Source organism: Lepidochelys kempii, chromosome 6, assembly GCF_965140265.1.
Source record: "Lepidochelys kempii isolate rLepKem1 chromosome 6, rLepKem1.hap2, whole genome shotgun sequence".
Classification (NCBI taxonomy): Eukaryota; Metazoa; Chordata; order Testudines; family Cheloniidae; genus Lepidochelys; species Lepidochelys kempii.
The window spans coordinates 14,651,933-14,668,936 of NC_133261.1; the positions used below are offsets into that span (position 1 = coordinate 14,651,933).

Below are 17,004 nucleotides of genomic sequence, written 5' to 3' on the forward strand. Positions count from 1 at the left end.
GGGCTCATCAAAGGGAAGTGGCAGGGAGATTGTGAAGTGACTGTGGACAGAGAGCTGCCCCCGCAGCATGGGACACACCAGTGGAACTTTCTGCTGCAGGGCCTTGGCAGGACACCGGGGCTGTACGCCAAGGAGCCTTATCTCAGTCTTTTTCTGTCTCTCTCCCTGCTCCTCGCTTGGACCCAACAGACAGCCCGGCCAGCTCTCCCTTGGGGGCCGCCAGCCCCAGCCTCCAGGGGCTCAGCTGTGCCTCCTCTGTCACCTCTAGCGCCTCTGACTCCCTGAAACTCCTCCTGTCTGTTGCTCATGTAGCCGCTGCCAAGAAAGGTTCAGAGCAGGCCCTCCAAGTCTGTTTTTCCTGTTTCTGGTCCTGGGGCTGGGCCCAGATGCTGCCCAGGCTAGCTGGATGGCCACGCCCCAACTGCGAACGTCCCTGATGCCAAGGGGCAGCCAGCCGAGACTTTGGGTCCCTGCATGGACCCAGTGAAGTATCTCAGGTCAAATTGAAGCTGTGCATTCTGGGATATGTAGTGTCTCCAGGCCACCTCCCCATATTCAAAATGAGGTAATTGGGCCAGTGAGTCACCATTTCATCAAGGGGTTTGCCCATACGCTCAGAACTACCATGCACACACCACACCAACCCACAGCTGTCACCCTAGTCACCACTGCTACGGCCCCAGCCACTGCGCAGCAGGGAATCCTGTGTACCCTGCAGCCACACAGCTCTGCTGACGCCCCTCAATCCCAACCCGCAGCCCCCTGCTAACCTAGTCCTGAGCTTCCGCCTACCCCCAGCTCTGCCGATGCCCCTCAGTCCTGACCCACAGCTCCCGCAATCCCAGCTCCGGGGTCCCCCAAGTCTGAGCTCTGTAGCTGCCATTTGTACCAAGTGTTGTGATGTAATTATCATTCCTATTATGGTTATTCTGCTCTGATTTATCCAGGTCCTTTGCATTTTCTCTCTCTCTCTTCCCCCTGCCCTGGAGGGATAGCTCAGTGGTTTGAGCATTGGCCTGCTAAACCCAGGGTTGTGAGTTCAATCCTTGAGGGGGCCATTTAAGGATCTGGAGCAAAAATTGGGGATTGGTCCTGCTTTGAGCAGGGGGTTGGACTAGATGATCTCCTGAGGTCCCTTCCAACCCTATTTAGAAAAGCTGGACGTGCACAAGTCCATGGGGCCGGATGAGTTGCATCCGAGAGTGCTGAAGGAATTGGCGGCTGTGATTGCAGAGCCATTGGCCATTATCTTTGAAAACTCGTGGCGAACCGGGGAAGTCCCGGATGACTGGAAAAAGGCGAATGTAGTGCCAATCTTTAAAAAAGGGAAGAAGGAGGATCCTGGGAACTACAGGCCAGTCAGCCTCACCTCAGTCCCTGGAAAAATCATGGAGCAGGTCCTCAAAGAATCAATCCTGAAGCACTTGCATGAGAGGAAAGTGATCAGGAACAGCCAGCATGGATTCACCAAGGGAAGGTCATGCCTGACTAATCTAATCGCCTTTTATGATGAGATTACTGGTTCTGTGGATGAAGGGAAAGCAGTGGATGTATTGTTTCTAGACTTTAGCAAAGCTTTTGACACGGTCTCCCACAGTATTCTTGTCAGCAAGTTAAGGAAGTATGGGCTGGATGAATGCACTATAAGGTGGGTAGAAAGCTGGCTAGATTGTCGGGCTCAACGGGTAGTGATCAATGGCTCCATGTCTAGTTGGCAGCCGGTATCAAGTGGAGTGCCCCAAGGGTCGGTCCTGGGGCCGGTTTTCTTCAATATCTTCATAAATGATCTGGAGGATGGTGTGGATTGCACTCTCAGCAAATTTGCGGATGATACTAAACTGGGAGGAGTGGTAGATACGCTGGAGGGGAGGGATAGGATACAGAAGGACGTAGACAAATTGGAGGATTGGGCCAAAAGAAATCTGATGAGGTTCAATAAGGATAAGTGCAGGGTCCTGCACTTAGGACGGAAGAACCCAATGCACAGCTACAGACTAGGGACCGAATGGCTAGGCAGCAGTTCTGTGGAAAAGGACCTAGGGGTGACAGTGGACGAGAAGCTGGATATGAGTCAGCAGTGTGCCCTTGTTGCCAAGAAGGCCAATGGCATTTTGGGATGTATAAGTAGGGGCATAGCGAGCAGATCGAGGGACGTGATCGTTCCCCTCTATTCGACATTGGTGAGGCCTCGTCTGGAGTACTGTGTCCAGTTTTGGGCCCCACACTTCAAAAAGGATGTGGATAAATTGGAGAGAGTCCAGCGAAGGGCAACAAAAATGATTAGGGGTCTAGAACACATGACTTATGAGGAGAGGCTGAGGGAGCTGGGATTGTTTAATCTGCAGAAGAGAAGAATGAGGGGGGATTTGATAGCTGCTTTCAACTACCTGAAAGGGGGTTCCAAAGAGGATGGCTCTAGACTGTTCTCAATGGTAGCAGATGACAGAACGAGGAGTAATGGTCTCAAGTTGCAGTGGGGGAGGTTTAGATTGGATATTAGGAAAAACTTTTTCACTAAGAGGGTGGTGAAACACTGGAATGCGTTACCTAGGGAGGTGGTAGAATCTCCTTCCTTAGAGGTTTTTAAGGTCAGGCTTGACAAAGCCCTGGCTGGGATGATTTAACTGGGAATTGGTCCTGCTTCAAGCAGGGGGTTGGACTAGATGACCTTCTGGGGTCCCTTCCAACCCTGATATTCTATGATTCTATGATATTCTATGATTCATCTCTCCACCCCCTTTCAGCCTTTCTTCTTTGTCACAAACAGTTCATGCTTTTTCTCTTTCCCTTCACAGATTTCTTTGCTGCCTGTCGCCCCCAGCCTGTGACCCAGGTGAATAGAAGTAGCAGCTGCCCTCTGACTGCTCAGCAATGCCCCCGCCCTCTGTCTGTAGAGATCAGCTGGCACCACATTGCAGCCTATGCTTTGCCTTCACTGCAAGGTCTATGACCTCCTCCCTGGTGTCACAGCACCCCTCCTCTGGGGAGGGCAGGGCTGGGTGGTGCAGACCCCTCCCTGGTGTCACAGCCCCCCCTGCTGGGAGGGCAGGGCTGGGAAGAGCCGGCCCCTCCACCTTGCCTGCTGTCACAGGCCCCCTGCTAGAAGTTCAGGGCTGGGCGGTACAGGCCCCTCCTCCTGGCCTAGTGTTGCAGGCCCCCTGCTGAGGAAGGCAAGGCTGATTTTCTCTCCCTCTTTCCCCCAGGCTTCCACGCTGCTGCCAGCTGCTGCCCCACTGGTCTCTCTGTCCAGCACTTGTGACCTGGACGTGACCACCAGCACTAAGGAGCTGCCTCTCCACAGGAGCTCTCTCACCTCCCTTTCCTTCCCCCTGGATCTGGAGCCCCTCACACCCCTGAACGGGCACCAGACCTTCCTGCCGCTCTTCCCCACCTCCCCGCTGCGGGTCAGCCTGCCCCCGCCCAGCCCTCCCACGCAGCACCCCCAGCCCACCCTTGTCTTCTCCGTCATCACCCACACAGCTGCTGAAAAGCCCCCTTCACCCACCTGACACCCTCCTTCACCTGGGGGCACCTTTGCCATGCCTGCATGCCATGCCCAATAGGGCAAGGTCCCGGCAACTGCAGCCCATTGCCCCAGCGCCTACTGCCACCCACCCCCCAGCAGTCCCCAGTGCCTTCCTTGTGGTATGTGCTTGTGTGGGCAGCGCAGCCTGCCTGCCTGGCACTTGGGGAGGGGCTGTTGTGGTGGGATGAAGGGGAGTGGATGTGGGAAGAGTGGGCACAGGGGCATTGCTTTTAGGGGCAGGCAGGTGGGGATGGGTGCGTGGGGCAGGGGAACTTGGCATGCCTGCGGGTGTTGCTGTCACAGGTCAGTGTGGGGGGAAATTGCTCTGGGGGGCTGGGCACAGAGGGTTGCTGTCGGGGTGCGGGACCAGGCACTGAGTGGGGGGAGTTGGCAGGGGGCTGAACATAAGGGGTATTGCTGGTGTGGGGGTACAGGGGAGGGCTGTTGGGTGGGGGAGAAACAATGGAGTTGCTGGTGGGAGGAGTGGGTGGGGGTGTCCACAGTACAGGGGAGCCTCTCCCCCCGCCCCCCTCAGATGGCCATCGCAAGACCCAGGGCTGGAGAGACACTGCCCTGGGTGGCTACCTAGGAGCTGTGGTCTCTGTGGGTGAGCCTCACTCCTCCTCTACCCACTTTCTTTTCCCCCCAGGCCCATCGCCACAGCCCCTCACTCCAGCCAGGGACTCTTCCCAGGTAAGAGCACCTCTTGCTGGAGAGGGTGGGGCTGGGCAGTGCAGGCTCCTCCCCCTCTCTGGTGTCACAGCACCCCCTGCTGTGGAGGGCTGGGCTGGGCATCTATAAGCTCCTCCCCCTCCCTGATGTCACAGCACCTCCTGATGATGAGTCATACAATTTAAATCCACATAGGAATCACTCCGCTAACGCTTCTGGGTTTAGTGGTGCCTTACTCTCCCCCCCAGTGCTTGTGGCTGAGGCAGATTTCTGTCCTCCCTTGCTGACTCCCTCCTCGTCTCTCCCCTCTAGGTCTGCGCCCCCCTGGAGCTCCCTGCAGGTGTTCTGCTGATGGAGAATCCCATCCACCCTCGCTCTGTCATTGCCTCCTCCAGCACGGGTAAGATGGGGGGTGCTGCTGTCAGGCCCCTCATCACATGGGCTCTCGCTGTGGGTGCTTGGCTCTCAGGGGTGACGGGACAGAGGTGATGGGGCTGGGGAAGAGCATCAGGCTGGGGTGGGTACGAAGAGGGAAGGGGCAGGGTGGTGGTTGGCTCATAAGTATCTAGGGAGTGGGAACTTGGTGGGTTCATAGGTGGCTGAAGAGAGGGCGTGTTGAGGGGATGGCATGATGGGGGGCTGACTGGGGGGATGACAAGATCAGGGACTGGCTGGGGGGGGGACCTGGAGGGATGGCTGGGGGGACCTGGCTGGAGGATCTGTGGGGCTGGCTGGGGGGACCTGGGGTGATGGCAAGGTGGGGGCTAGCTGGAGACTCTGAGGGGACAGGAAGGTTGGTGGGCTGGCTGGGGGGACCTGAAGGGCTGGCAAGGTGGAGGCTGGCTGGGGGATCGGGGGGAATGGCAAAGTGGGGGGCTGGCTGTGGGATCTGGAGTGATGGCAAGGTGTGGGGCTGGCTGTGGGATCTGGAGTAATGGCAAGGTTGGGGGCTGGATGGGGGATCTGGGGTGATGACAAGGTGGGAGCTGGCTGGGGGATCTGGGGGGTTGGCTCGGGGGGGCTGGCTGGGACACCTGTTTGTGTGTGGAGGGGGTTGGCTCCGGGGAATGGGGTGACTAGGGGGTGGCTCACCCTGCATTGCCTGCTGGTGTGGGGCCCGGACTGTCCAAATTTGGGGATGCCAGCTCAGTGGCACTAATGGGTGATCACATCCAAGAAAGCCAGGTCTGTGGGTCAGAGGCTGGTTTGGCCCCAGACTGGCACTGCCTGGGGCTGATCTGGAATGTGCCATTCTGGGGACGAAGTGGGGAGCCTGCAGTTTTAGGCTCCTCCCCATGGCGAGGGTGGCGCTGGGGAGGGTTCACGGCATCACTGATCTGGGGGTGGATCGTGGGAGTGTGGGGCCTAGAGCCTTCTCTCCTCCACATGAACAGACCTCTGCTCCTAGAAGGGGACTGGGAGCTGAACCCACTTGGGCAGTGTCTGACAGGTTCCCTCAATAGCACATGTGCCCAGAAGTGCTGGGGTGGGATGGCTCACCCACGGTGCCCTACTGGGCTCTGGGGAGCAGCATCAGGATCTTGCCCACACGAGCGACCCGAATCATAGAATGTCAGGGTTGGAAAGGACCTCAGGAGGTCATCTAGTCCAGTCCCCTGCTCAAGGTAGGACCAATCCCCAACTAAATCATCCCCACCAGGTCTTAGAATCATAGAATATTAGGGTTGGAAGGGACCTCAGGAGGTCATCTAGTCCAACCCCCTGCTCAAAGCAGGACCAATCCCCAATTTTTTTTGCCTCAGATCCCTAAATGGCCCCCTCAAGGATTGAACTCACAACCCTGGGTTTAGCAGGCCAATGCTCAAACCACTGAGCTATCCCTCCCCCCTTTGTCAAGCCTAACCTTAAGAACCTCTAAGGGTATGTCTACACTACGAAATTAGGTCGAATTTATAGAAGTCGGGTTTTTAGAAATCGTTTTTATATAGTTGATTGTGTGCCGACACAAAATGCTCTAAGTGCATTAAATGCATTAACTTGGCAGAGTGCTTCCATAGTACCGAGGCTAGTGTCGACTTCCGGAGCGTTGCACTGTGGGTAGCTATCCCACAGTTCCCGCAGTCTCCACCACCCATTGGAATTCTGGGTTGAGATCCCAAGGCCTAATGGGGCAAAAACATTGTCGCTGGTGGTTCTGGGTACATGTCATCAGGCCCTCCCTCCCTCCCTCCGTGAAAGCAATGGCAGACAATCGTTTTGTGCCTTTTTTCCTGTGCAGACTCCATATCACGGCAAGCATGGAGCCTGCTCAACTCACTGTCACCATACATCTCCTGGGTGCTGGCAGACACGGTACTGCATTGCTACACAGCAGCAGCCCATTGCCTTGTGGCAGCAGACGGTGCAATAGGCCTGATGACCATCGTCATCATGTCCGAGGTGCTCCTGGCCTCCTCGGTAAGGTCAGTCAGGAGCACCTGGGCAGATATGGGTGCAGGGACTAAAATAGGAGTGACTCGACCAGGTCATTCTCTTTAGTCCTGCCAGCAGTCCTATTGCACTGTCTTCTGCCAAGCAGGCAGGAGATGAGGATGGCTAGAAGTCCTATTGCACCATCTTCTGCTGAGCAGCCAGGAGATGGGGATGGCTAGCAGTCCTACTGCACCGTCTGCTACCAGCCAAAAGTAAAAGATAGATGGAGTGGATCAAAACAAGAAATACACCAGCTTTGTTTTGTATTCATTTGTTCCCCCCTCCCTCCCTCCCTCCGTGAAATCAACGGCCAACAATCGTTTCGGTGAGGTCTGTCAGGGGCACCTTGAAAAGTTGAATGGGGATTCAGTCCTGCCTGAAATACCAGGGGGAAGGATAGCTCAGTGGGTTGAGCATTGGGTTGAGCATTGGCCTGCTAACCCCAGGGTTTTGAGTTCAATCCTTGAGGGGGCCATTCTGTGTGGCAGTTGTTTTTGTTTCTCCTTGATGTGAAGCCACCCCCTTTGTTGATTTTAATTCCCTGTAAGCCAACCCTGTAAGCCATGTCGTCAGTCACCCCTCCCTCCGTCAGAGCAATGGCAGACAATCGTTCCGTGCCTTTTTTCTGTGCAGACGCCATACCATGGAGCCTGCTCAGATCACTTTGGCAGTTAGGAGCACATTAAACACCACGCACATTATCCAGCAGTATATGCAGCACCAGAACCTGGCAAAGCAAAACCGGACAAGTAGGCGATGTCAGCACAGTGACGAGAGTGATGAGGAGATGGACGAAGACTTCTCTCAAAGCACGGGCCCTGGCAATGTGGGCATCATGGTGCTAATGGGGCAGGTTCATGCGGTGGAACGCCGATCCTGGGCCCGGGAAACAAGCACAGACTGGTGGGACCGCATAGTGTTGCGGGTCTGGGACGATTCCCAGTGGCTGCGAAACTTTCGCATGCGTAAGGGCACTTTCATGGAACTTTGTGACTTGCTTTCCCCTGCCCTGAGGCTCAAGAATACCAAGATGAGAGCAGCCCTCACAGCTGAGAAGCGAGTGGCAATAGCCCTGAGGAAGCTTGCAATGCCAGATAGCTACCGGTCAGTCGGGAATCAATTTGGAGTGGGCAAATCTACTGTGGAGGCTGTTGTGATGCAAGTAGCCCATGCAATCAAAGATCTGCTGATATCAAGGGTAGTGACCCTGGGAAATGTGCAGGTTGTACTAGATGGCTTTGCTGCAATGGGATTCCCTAACTGTGGTGGGGCCAAAGACGGAACTCATATCCCTATCTTGGCACTGGAGCACGAAGCTGGCAAGTACATAAACCACAAGGAGTACTTTTCAATAGTGCTGCAAGCACTGGTGGGTTACAAGGAATGTTTCACCAACATCAACGTGGGATGGCCGGGAAAGATACATGACGCTCGTATCTTCAGGTACTCTGGTCTGTTTCAAAAGCTGCAGGAAGGGACTTTCTTCCCAGACTAGAAAATAATTGTTGGGGATGTTGAAATGCCTGTAGTTATCCTTGGGGACCCAGCCTACCCCTTAATGCCATGGCTTATGAAGCCATACACAGGCAGCCTGGACAGAAGTCAGGAGCTGTTCAACTTCAGGCTGAGCAAGTGCAGAATGGTGGTAGAATGTGCATTTGGACGTTTAAAAGTGCGCTGGCGCAGTTTACTGACTCGCTTAGACCTCAGCGAAACCAATATTCTCACTGTTATTACTGCTTGCTGTGCGCTGCACAATATCTGTGAGAGTAAGCGGGAGACGTTTATGGTGGTGTGGGAGGTTGAGGCAAATCGCTGGCCGCTGGTTACATGCAGCCAGACACCAGGGCGGTTAGAAGAGCACAGGAGGGTGCGGTGCGCATCAGAGAAGCTTTGAAAACCAGTTTCATGACTGGCTATACAGTGTGAAAGTTCTGTTTGTTTCTCCTTGATGAACAACCCCCTCCCCCTTGGTTCACTCTACTTCCCTGTAAGCTAACCACCCTCCCCTCCTCCCTTTGATCACAGCTTGCAGAGGCAATAAAGTCATTGTTGCTTCACATTCATGCATTCTTTATTAATTCATCACACAAATAGGGGGATAACTGCCATGGTAGCCCGGGAGGGGTGGTGGAGGGGGGAAGGACAAGGCCACACAGCACTTTAAAAGTTTAAAACTTATTGAATGCCAGCCTTCTGTTGCTTGGGAAATCCTCTGGGGTGGAGTGGCTGGGTGGCCGAAGGCCCCCCCCCCCACCGTGTTCTTGGGCATCTGGGTGAGGAGACTGTGGAACTTGGGGAGGAGGGTGGTTGGTTACACAGGGGCTGTAGTGGCGGTCTGAGCTCCTGCTGCCTTTCCTGCAGCTCAACCATACACTGGAGCATATTTGTTTGATCCTCCAGCAGCCTCAGCATTGAATCCTGCCTCTTCTCATCACGCTGCCGCCACCTATCAGCTTCAGCCCTCTGTTCAGCCCACCACTTACCCTCTTCAGCCCGTCACCTCTCCTCCCGGTCATTTTGTGCTTTCCTGCACTCTGACATTATCTGCCTCCACGCATTCGTCTGTGCTCTGTCAGTGTGGGAGGACAGCATGAGCTCAGAGAACATTTCATCGCAAGTGCGTTTTTTTCACCTTCTAATCTTTGCTAGCCTCTGGGAAGGAGAAGATCCTGTGATCCTTGAAACACATGCAGCTGGTGGAGAAAAAAAAAGGGACAGTAGTATTTAAAAAGACACATTTTATAGAACAATGGGTACACTCTTTCATGGTAAACCTTGCTGTTAATATTACATACATAGCACATGTGCTTTCGTTACAAGGTCGCATTTTGCCTCCCCCGACCACTTGGCTAAACCCTCCCCTATCCCCGTGACTAACAGTGGGGAACAATTCTGTTCAGCTACAGGCAAACAGCCCAGCAGGAACGGGCACCTCTAATATCCCCTTAAGAAAAGCACCCTATTTCAACCAGGTGACCACGAATGATATCACTCTCCTGAGGATAACAGAGAGATAAAGAACGGATGTTGTTTGAAAGCCAGCGAACATACGCTGCAATGCTTTGTTCTGCAGTGATTCTCGACTATGTGCTACTGGCCTGGTGTGGTAAAGTGTCCTACCATGGTGGACGGAATAAGGCTGCCCTTCCCAGAAACCTTTTGCAAAGGCTTTGGGAGTACATCCAGGAGAGCTTTATGGAGATGTCCCTGAAGGATTTCCGCTCCATCCCCAGACATGTGAACAGACTTTTCCAGTAGTTGTACTGGCCACGAATGCCAGGGCAAATTAATCATTAAACACACTTGCTTTTAAACCATGTATACTATTTAAAAAGGTACACTCACCAGAGGTCCCTTCTCCGCCTGGCGGGTCCGGGAGGCAGCCTTGGGTGGGTTCGGGCGGTACTGGCTCCAGGTCCAGGGTGAGAAACAGTTCCTGGCTGTTGGGAAAACCAGTTTCTCCGCTTGCTTGCTGTGAGCTATCTACAACCTCATCATCATCATCTTCCTCATCCCCAAAACCTGCTTCCATGTTGCCTCCATCTCCATTGAAGGAGTCAACACGGTTGGGGTAGTGGTGGCTGAACCCCCTAAAATGGCATGCAGCTCAACATAGAAGCGGCATGTTTGGGGCTCTGACCCAGAGCGGCTGTTTTCCTCTCTGGTTTTCTGGTGGGCTTGCCTCATCTCCTTAAGCTTCATGCGGCACTGCTTCGGGTCCCTGTTATGGCCTCTGTTCTTCATGCCCTGGGAGATTGTGGCAAATGTTTTGGCATTTCGAAAACTGGAACGGAGTTTTGATAGCACGGATTCCTCTCCCCATACAGCAATCAGATCCCATACCTCCCGTTCGGTCCATGCTGGAGCTCTTTTGTGATTTTGGGACTCCATCATGGTCACCTCTGCGATGAGCTCTGCATGGTCACCTCTGCTAATGAGCTCTGCACTCACCTGCAGCTTGCCACGCTGACCAAACAGGAAATGAAATTCAAAAGTTCGCGGGCCTTTTCCTGTCTACCTGGCCAGTGCATCTGAGTTGAGAGTGCTGTCCAGAGCGGTCACAATGGAGCACTCTGGGATAGCTCCTGGAGGCCAATACCATCTAATTGCATCCACAGTACCCCAAATTCGACCCGGCAAGGCCGATTTCAGTGCTAATCCCCTTGTCAGGGGTGGAGTAAAGAAACAGATTTTAAGAGTCCTTTAAGTTGAAAAAAGGGCTTCACCGTGTGGATGGGCGCAGGGTTAAATCGATTTAATGCTGCTAAATTCGACCTCAACTCCAAGTGTAGACCACGGCTAAGGAAGGAGATTCCACCACCTCCCTAGGTAACCCATTCCAGTGCTTCACCACCGTCCTAGTGAAAATGTTTTTCCTAATATCCAACCTAAACCTCCCCCACTGCAACTTGAGACCATTACTCCTTGTTCTGTGATCAGCTACCACTGAGAACAGTCTAGAGCCATCCTTTTTGGATCCACATTTCAGGTAGTTGAAAGCAGCTATCAAATCCCCCCTCATTCTTCTCTTCCGCAGACTAAACATCCCCAGTTCCCTCAGCCTCTCCTCATAACTCATGTGTTCCAGTCCCCTAATAATTTTTGTTGCCCTCTGCTGGACTCTTTCCAATTTTTCCACATCCTTCTTGTAGTGTGGGGCCCAACACTGGACACAGTACTCCAGATGAGGCCTCACCAGTGTCGAATAGAGGGGAACGATCACGTCCCTCGATCTGCTGGCAATGCTTCTACTTATACATCCCAAAATGCCATTGGCCTTCTTGGCAACAAGGGCACACTGTTGACTCATATCCAGCTTCTCGTCCACTGTAACCCCTAGGTCCTTTTCTGCAGAACTGCTGCCGAGCCATTTGGTCCCTAGTCTGTAGGGGTGCATGGGATTCTTCCGTCCTAAGTGCAGGACTCTGCACTTGTCCTTGTTGAACCTCATCAGATTTCTTTTGGCCCAATCCTCCAATTTGTCTAGGTCCCTCTGTATCCTATCCCTACGCTCCAGCATATCTACCTCTCCTCCCAGTTTAGTGTCACCTGCAAACTTGCTGAGGGTGCAATCCACACCATCCTCCAGATCATTTATGAAGATATTGAACAAAACCGGCCCCAGGACCGACCCTTGGGGCACTCCACTTGATACCGGCTGCCAACTAGACATGGAGCCATTGATCACTACCCGTTGAGCCTGATAATCTAGCCAGCTTTCTATCCACCCTATAGTCCATTCATCCAGCCCATACTTTAACTTGCTGGCAAGAATACTGTGGGAGACCATGTCAAATGCTTTGCTAAAGTCAAGGAACAACACGTCTACTGCTTTCCCTTCATCCACAGAGCCAGTTATCTCGTCATAGAAGGCAATTAGATTAGTCAAGCATGACTTGCCCTTGGTGAATCCATGCTGACTGTTCCTGATCACTTTCCTCTCATGCAAGTGCTTCAGGATTGATTCTTTGAGGACCTGCTCCATGATTTTTCCAGGGACTGAGGTGAGGCTGACTGGCCTGTAGTTCCCTGGATCCTCCTTCTTCCCTTTTTTAAAGATTGGCACTACATTAGCCTTTTTCCAGTCGTCCGGGACTTCCCCCGATCGCCATGAGTTTTCAAAGATAATGGCGAATGGCTCTGCAATCACATCCGCCAACTTCTTTAGCACTCTCGGATGCAACGCATCTGGCCCCATGGACTTGTGCACGTCCAGCTTTTCTAAATAGTCCCGAACCACTTCTTTCTCCACAGAGATCTGGTCACCTCCTCCCCATGCTGTGCTGCCCAGTGCAGCAGTCTGGAAGCTGACCTTGTTTGTGAAGACAGAGGCAAAAAAAGCATTGAGTACATTAGCTTTTTCCACATCCTCTGTCACTAGGTTGCCTCCCTCATTCAGTAAGGGGCCCACACTTTCCTTGACTTCCTTCTTGTTGCTAACATACCTGAAGAAACCCTTCTTGTTACTCTTAACATCTCTTGCTAGCTGCAACTCCAGGTGTGATTTGGCCTTACTGATTTCACTCCTGGATCCCCAAGCAATATTTTTATACTCCTCCCTGGTCATTTGTCCAATCTTCCACTTCTTGTAAGCTTCTTTTTTATATTTAAGATCAGCAAGGATTTCACTGTTAAGCCAAGCTGATTGCCTGCCATATTTACTATTCTTTCTACACATCAGGATGCTTTGTCCCTGCAACCTCAATAAGGATTCTTTAAAATACAGCCAGCTCTCCTGGACTCTTTTCCCCCTCATGTTATTCTCCCAGGGGATCTTGCCCATCAGTTCCCTGAGGAAGTCAAAGTCTGCTTTTCTGAAGTCCAGGGTCCGTATTCTGCTGCTTTCCTTTCTTCCTTGTGTCAGGATCCTGAACTCGACCATCTGATGGTCACTGCCTCCCAGGTTCCCATCCACTTTTGCTTCTCCTACTAATTCTTCCCGGTTTGTGAGGAGCAGGTCAAGAAGAGCTCTGCCCCTAGTTGGTTCCTCCAGTACTCTAGATGAGGCCTCACCCAATGCGAAATAGAGGGGAATGATCATGTCCCTCGATCTGCTGGCAATGCTCCTACTTATACAGCCTAAAATGCCGTTAGCCTTCTTGGCAACAAGGGTACACTGTTGACTCATATCCAGCTTCTCGTCCACTGTAACCCCTAGGTCCTTTTCTGCAGAACTGCTGCCTAGCTGCTTAATCCCTAGTCTGTAGCAGTGCATGGGATTCTTCCGTCCGAAATGCAGGACTCTGCACTTGTCCTTGTTGAACCTATTCAGATTTCTTTTGGTCCAATCCTTTAATTTGTTGAGGTCCCTCTGTATCCTATCCCTACCCTCCAGCGTATCTACGTCTCCTCCCAGTTTGGTACCATCTGCCCTAGACGTTTCCCTGTCTCCTTTGGGAGGTGGATTGGATTGAAAAATTTGTGGATCTATAGGTGGAGGAGGCCTGGAATTACTTCATGTCAAGTTGCAGAAACTATCAGAAGCCTGCATCCCAAGAAAGGGGAAAAAATTCATAGGCAGGAGTTGTCGACCAAGCTGGATGAGCAAGCATCTCAGAGAGGTGATTAAGAAAAAGCAGAAAGCCTACAAGGAGTGGAAGATGGGAGGAATTAGCAAGGAAAGCTACCTTACTGAGGTCAGAATATGTAGGGATAAAGTGAGAAAGGCCAAAAGCCATGTAGAGTTGGACCTTGCAAAGGGAATTAAAAAGAATAGTAAAAGGTTCTATAGCCATATAAATAAGAAGAAAAGAAAGAAAGAAGTGGGACTGTTTAACACTGAGGATGGAGTGGAGGTGAAGGATAATTTAGGCATGGCCCAATATCTAAACAAATACTTTGCCTCAGTCTTTAATGAGGATCTTAGGGATAATGGTAGGATGATACATGGGACTGAGGATATGGAGGTAGATATTACCACATCTGAAGTAGAAGCCAAACTCGAACAGCTTAATGGGACTAAATTGGGGGGCCTGGATAATCTTCATCCAAGAATATTAAAGGAACTGGTACATGAAATTGCAAGCTCATTAGCAAGAATTTTTAATGAATCTGTAAACTCAGGGGTTGTACCGTATGACTGGAGAATTGCTAACGTAGTTCCTATTTTTAAGAAAGGTAAAAAAATGATCCCGGTAACTACAGGCCTGTTAGTTTGACATCTGTAGTATGCATGGCTTTACAAAAGGTAGATAGTGTCAAACCAACCTGATCTCCTTCTTTGAGAAGAAAAGGAGTACTTGTGGCACCTTAGAGACTAAACAATTTATTAGAGCATAAGCTTTCGTGAGCTACATCTGATGAAGTGAGCTGTAGCTCACGAAAGCTTATGCTCTAATAAATTGGTTAGTCTCTAAGGTGCCACAAGTACTCCTTTTCTTTTTGTGAATACAGACTAACACGGCTTGTTCTTTGAGAAGGTAACAGATTTTTTAGACAAAGGGAATGCAGTAGATCTAATTTACCTCAATTTCAGTAAGGCATTTCATGTGGTTCCACATGGAGAATTATTAGCTAAATTGGAAAAGATGGGGGTCAATATGAACATTGAAAGGTGGGTAAGGAACTGGTTAAAGGGGAGACTTCAGCGGGTCACACTGAAAGGTGAACTGTCAGACTGGAAGGAGGTTACTAGTGGAGTTCCTCAGGGATCGGTTTTGGGACCAATCTTATTTAATCTTTTTATTACTGACCTTGGCACAAAAAGCGGGAATGTGCTAATAAAGTTTGCGGATGACACAAAGCTGGGAGGTATTGCCAATACAGAGAAGGACCGGGATATCATACAGGAAGATCTGGATGACCTTGTAAACTGGAGTAATAGTAATAGGATGAAATTTAATAGTGAAAAGTGCAAGGTCATGCATTTAGGGATTAATAACAAGAATTTCTGTTATAAACTGGGAATGCATGACTTGGAAGTAACAGAGGAGGAGAAGAGCCTCGGAGTACTGGTCGATCACAGGATGACTATGAGCCGCCAATGTGATATGGCAGTCAAAAAAGCTAATGCGGTCTTGATCATAGAATCATAGAATCATAGAATATAAGATTGGAAGGGACCCCAGAAGGTCATCTAGTCCAACCCCCTGCTCGAAGCAGGACCAATTCCCAGTTAAATCATCCCAGCCAGGGTTTGTCAAGCCTGACCTTAAAAACCTCTAAGGAAGGAGATTCTACCACCTCCCTAGGTAACGCATTCCAGTGTTTCACCACCCTCTTAGTGAAAAAGTTTTTCCTAATATCCAATCTAAACCTCCCCCACTGCAACTTGAGACCATTACTCCTCGTTCTGTCATCTGCTACCATTGAGAACAGTCTAGAGCCATCCTCTTTGGAACCCCCTTTCAGGTAGTTGAAAGCAGCTATCAAATCCCCCCTCATTCTTCTCTTCTGCAGGCTAAACAATCCCAGCTCCCTCAGCCTCTCCTCATAACTCATGTGTTCCAGTCCCCTAATCATTTTTGTTGCCCTTCGCTGGACTCTCTCCAATTTATCCACATCCTTCTTGAAGTGTGGGGCCCAAAACTGGACACAGTACTCCAGATGAGGCCTCACCAATGTCGAATAGAGGGGGATGATCACGTCCCTCGATCTGCTCGCTATGCCCCTACTTATACATCCCAAAATGCCATTGGCCTTCTTGGCAACAAGGGCACACTGCTGACTCATATCCAGCTTCTCGTCCACTGTCACCCCTAGGTCCTTTTCTGCAGAACTGCTGCCTAGCCATTCGGTCCCTAGTCTGTAGCTGTGCATTGGGTTCTTCCGTCCTAAGTGCAGGACCCTGCACTTATCCTTATTGAACCTCATCAGATTCCTTTTGGCCCAATCTTCCAATTGGTCTAGGTCCTTCTGTATCCTATCCCTCCCCTCCAGCGTATCTACCACTCCTCCCAGTTTAGTATCATCCGCAAATTTGCTGAGAGTGCAATCCACACCATCCTCCAGATCATTTATGAAGATATTGAATAAAACCGGCCCCAGGACCGACCCTTGGGGCACTCCACTTGATACCGGCTGCCAACTAGACATGGAGCCATTGATCACTACCCGTTGAGCCCGACAATTTAGCCAGCTTTCTACCCACCTTATAGTGCATTCATCCAGCCCATACTTCCTTAACTTGCTGACAAGAATACTGTGGGAGACCGTGTCAAAAGCTTTGCTAAAGTCAAGAAACAATACATCCACTGCATTCCCTTCATCCACAGAACCAGTAATCTCATCATAAAAGGCGATTAGATTAGTCAGGCATGACCTTCCCTTGGTGAATCCATGCTGGCTGTTCCTGATCACTTTCCTCTCATGCAAGTGCTTCAGGATTGATTCTTTGAGGACCTGCTCCATGATTTTTCCAGGGACTGAGGTGAGGCTGACTGGCCTGTAGTTCCCAGGATCCTCCTTCTTCCCTTTTTTAAAGATTGGCACTACATTAGCCTTTTTCCAGTCATCTGGGACTTCCCCCGTTCGCCACGAGTTTTCAAAGATAATGGCCAATGGCTCTGCAATCACAGCCGCCAATTCCTTCAGCACTCTCCGATGCAACTCGTCCGGCCCCATGGACTTGTGCATGTCCAGCTTTTCTAAATAGTCCCTAACCACCTCTATCTCCACAGAGGGCTGGCCATCTCTTCCCCATTTTGTGATGCCCAGCGCAGCAGTCTGGGAGCTGACCTTGTTAGTGAAAACAGAGGCAAAAAAAGCATTGAGTACATTAGCTTTTTCCACATCCTCTGTCACTAGGTTGCCTCCCTCATTCAGTAAGGGGCCCACACTTTCCTTGGCTTTCTTCTTGTGGCCAACATACCTGAAGAAACCCTTCTTGTTACTCTTAACATCTCTCGCTAGCTGCAGCTCCAGGTGCGATT

General features: G+C 51.2%; 1 pseudogene; it reads left to right on the forward strand.

Annotated features, from left to right (window-relative positions):
- The window catches only part of LOC140912441 (MLX-interacting protein-like), a 47,554-nt pseudogene that overhangs the window by 25,878 nt on the left and 4,672 nt on the right, over positions 1-17,004 (forward strand).